The 3,978-nt window shown below is 38.9% G+C and overlaps 1 pseudogene; it reads right to left on the bottom strand.

Moving 5' to 3' along the window:
• Nucleotides 1–1,515: 1,515 nt before the first annotated feature.
• LOC102856238 lies at nt 1,516–2,559 on the bottom strand (annotated as a pseudogene).
• Between the last annotated feature and the right edge of the window lie 1,419 nt (nt 2,560–3,978).

The raw sequence follows: 3,978 nt of genomic DNA, 5'->3' as shown, positions 1-3,978 counted from the left end.
AATCAGCCTCAGGGTGTATGTAGGAAGCTATCAGGTATGGAGAAAAATGTTTGTGTTTCAGACTTCTTCCATTTTCAGACATCACTCAGTTAAGCGTTTATCTAAACAAATGATTGGAAACTACCAGCATCCCTGTGGAAGAAAAGACCTGGCGATTTGCTTCCGTAAAGATTACATTCTAGAGAATCTTATGGGGCATTTCTCTGTCCCGTTGTTATGAGTCAGACTCAAATTTGACATCATATGATACACATGAACAATAGTCTCAGCATACCCTTAATCTGCCAGGTAGAATGAAGACCTTTCTAAAAATACCTACGTGCCCAAAGAGCAGTTAGCCACAGACTTGTGTGCAGTGTAGCCCTCACCAAAGTTAACCAGTTTTCTTGGTGATTTTCTTTGTTCTCAACCACAAAAGAAGTTGCTTTATAATGTTTCACATACGTGTGCTTAATACTGCATCAAAAGTTATAAGAAACAAGACTCATACCTCAGTCAAATTCCCCAGAAATGATGAATCCATACAGAACAATAGTTTGAAGGCAAAAGGAAATGCATTTAGCCTCTAAATTAACTATTATTCAGTTGCCCATTTTCTTGTTGTACCAAAGAACAAATATTTTGTGAAATGAAAGCTATGTGTTTTGTCTACTTACAAAATAATTTTGAGTGCTTACCAAAGCCAAAAAAACAACAACATAATCCTTGACAGAGAAAGATATACATATTGTTGTTGTTAAGTGCCATGACGTTGACTACAGCTCCTGGCGACTCTGTCTGCGAACAAAAAATCAAAACTTTTCCCTATTCTGCACTATACTCAGTCTCTGCCATGTTCAAGCCCATTATTCAGTCTTTGTGTCAATTCCTCTCATTAGGGGGTCTTCATATCTCCCTCATTAACTCCTGCTTTCCCAGTATGATGTCTTTTTCCAAAGACTCACCTTTCCTGATAACATGCTCAAAGGTTATGAGGTGAAGTTTGACTAACCTTTCCTCTAAGGAACACACTGGTTGTGATTCCTCCCAAACAGAGCTGTTTGCTCTTTCAACGTTTCATAAGCTATTCAATACTCTCTACCAGTACCACACTTCAAAGGCTTGAATTCTTCCTCAGTCTTCTATATTAATTACTCAACATTCACATTTGCAGGAAACAAGTGAAACGCTTAACTTGGGTACATGTTAGTTGTTAGTCTTTAAACTGACATCCTTGTTCTTCAGTACTTTATAGAGGTCCTTGACAAAGATTTGCCCAATACCATATATGTTTTGACTTTATTGTCACTAATATGGGTGATCATTGTGGATCAAAGTAAAATGAAACTTTTTGTTTGTTTATTTGTTTGCTTGACTGAGTATAGTATACTTTATTGATGGTATATGACAAGATGAGCTCTCTAAGTCCCTCTCTTTTCTCAGGGGAATTGGTTGGAAACTGTGTCAAGAATGTGAGATTCTCAGTGTGTGGGAGGCAAAGGGGGAGATTGAGTTGAGGCAAAGTTTCCCCAGCTTCTAAGACTGTCTTTCTCTTCTAGAAGCTCTTTCTAAGGATATTGGTTTAAGGGTCGCTTCTTCTCTGGAGGCCATATGAGCCATCAGGTCAATCTCCCTGTTGCTGTAGAAAAACTCATTGTCATGCCAGGAAATGAGTTTGTTAAAGTAGTCTTTGAGGGCAACGTCAACCCCTGCATCAAAGGTAGAAAAGCAGGTGTTTCTTTTAAAGTCACAGGAGACAATCATATTTTCAGTGTATCCCAGGATGTACGTTAGGGGTGCTTCTGATTCTTGGTTTACTACTTTATTGATGCCATCATTGTTGGCAGCTTTCTCCAGACAGAAGATCAGATCCAAAACACTGGGAAAAGAGACACAGAAAGCCATGCCGGTAAGTTTCCCATTCAGCTAAAGGATGACCTTGCCTGTAGTCTTGGCAATGCCAGCTGATGCAGGGATGATGTTCTGGCAGTTCCACAACCATTACAGCTTTCCAGAGGGGCCATCCACAGTCTTCTGGGTGATGATAATGGCATGGACTGTGGTCATGAGTCCTTCTATGGTACCAAAGTTGTCATGGATGACCTTGGCCAGAGGGTGACAAGAAGTTGGCGGTACAGGAGACATTGTTGACAATCTTGAGAGAGTTGTCTTACTTCTCATGGTTCATGCTCATCACAAGCTTTGGTAGAACTAGCAGAGACAATTACCCATTTGGTACCACCCTTCAAGTGAGCCCCAGCCATCTCCAGGTTTGTGAAGACATCAGTGGACTCTATCACATAACTTAGCACAAGCATCATTCCACTTGATGTAGATGGGATCTTGCTCCTGGAAGATAGTGATGGCTTTCTCATTGATGACAAGCTTTTCTTGCTCAGCCTTGGCAGTGCCATTGAACTTGCCATAGGAGGAATCATACTGGAATATACAGAACATGTAGTTGAGGCCAAGGAAGGGGTCATTGAGGGCAACAACATTTATTTTGCCAGAATTAAAAGCAGCCCTGGTGACCAGATACTCAATGCAGCCAAATCTGTTTATGCCAATGTTCAATATCATGTATCAGTGATGAGGCTGAGACGGCATGAGAAGAAGAGAGAGCTATCTGTTGGTCCACAAGCAGCAGTGAGCTAAAGTGAAATGTTTGGGAAAAAAAAATCACTCTTTACTCCACTATATCATGTTGTTGTCTATTGGTCTTTTTGTAATGATTTTTGTATTCTCGATGTTAAGATAAAATCTACACTGAAGGGTGTTGTGTTTGACCTTCAGTAGGTGCTTTAGATTTTCTTCATTCTCTGTAATCAAGGTTGTAGTATTTGCATATTGTAGGCTAATTCCACATTCTTTTTATATAATTTAACTTTCACACACATTTAATATAAAAAAAAGTTTATGCATATGTTTTGGAAGATTAAACCATACTATTAAAAAAATTCCTCTTAAAAAATGTCTGTAAGACAGTTTGGTGCTTCCTCAAAAAGCTGAACATAAGCGAGCTCTGGTGGGCTAGTGGCAAGAAGCTGTACTGCAATCTCAGAGGTATGCGGTTCAAATCCACCAGATGCTCTGCTGAAGAAGAGGAACAATCGCCTCCTGTACCAGTCAGATCTGATTTGATGGCACACACATAAAAAATAATAATAAAAATTTTTGTTTAAAAAAAGCAGAACCTAAAAATTCTGTATGACCCAGCTATTCCATGACTTGGAATATACCTCAAGAAAACGAGACCTGAAGCTCAAATAGAGACTTGAACACCAATATCATAAGAGCATTTTAAACCATCTCAAGAACGTGGAAACAGCCCAGATGTTCAACCACAGTCGAATGGATTGAGAAATTATTGTACATTCATACAATGGAATACTATGCAGCACGCAGAAGCAATGATTTTGTAAACTATTACCTAACTTGAGAGGGACTTGAGTGCGTTATGCTAAGTGAACTAACTTAGTCCCACAAGGACAAATATTGTATAAAACCATTATTGTAGAATGAATATGAGGATCAAAAAGGGGGAGGTTGGAAGCAGAGGGATGAGAATGTACGGGGGGAATTAATCATGGAGTTGTACAATTTGACAGGGAGTGAGTGGAACTGGGAGAATTTTGTGTGAAAAATATGTAATCGAATTTTGTAAATAAACTAATAGAATTTTAAAAATAAAATAAAAATCTCTGTAAAATCCAGTGTTATTTCAAAGTTATCAGCTACAATACTGAATGGGTGTCCACGGATGGTGCAAATGGTTACATCTTTGCTATTAGTGGAAGGTTTGAAATAAATCCAGCAGAGCTTGTAAAGACCGTCCCAGAGGTCTGCTTCTGAAAAACATTATGGAGCAGTTCAGTTTACATGCAGAAGGTTGTCATGAGTCGGAATTCCACAATAGTAATGAGATTGTAAAGATTCATGTAATTTCATAGAAGTTAGAATCCAATGTGGGGAAAATAGGCGCCTCAACTCCTAAGTCTA

Source organism: Elephantulus edwardii, unplaced genomic scaffold, assembly GCF_000299155.1.
Source record: "Elephantulus edwardii isolate Elephantulus edwardi_28Jun2011 unplaced genomic scaffold, EleEdw1.0 scaffold00007, whole genome shotgun sequence".
NCBI classification, from domain to species: Eukaryota; Metazoa; Chordata; class Mammalia; order Macroscelidea; family Macroscelididae; genus Elephantulus; species Elephantulus edwardii.
This window is presented reverse-complemented; position numbering and strand designations above follow the sequence as displayed.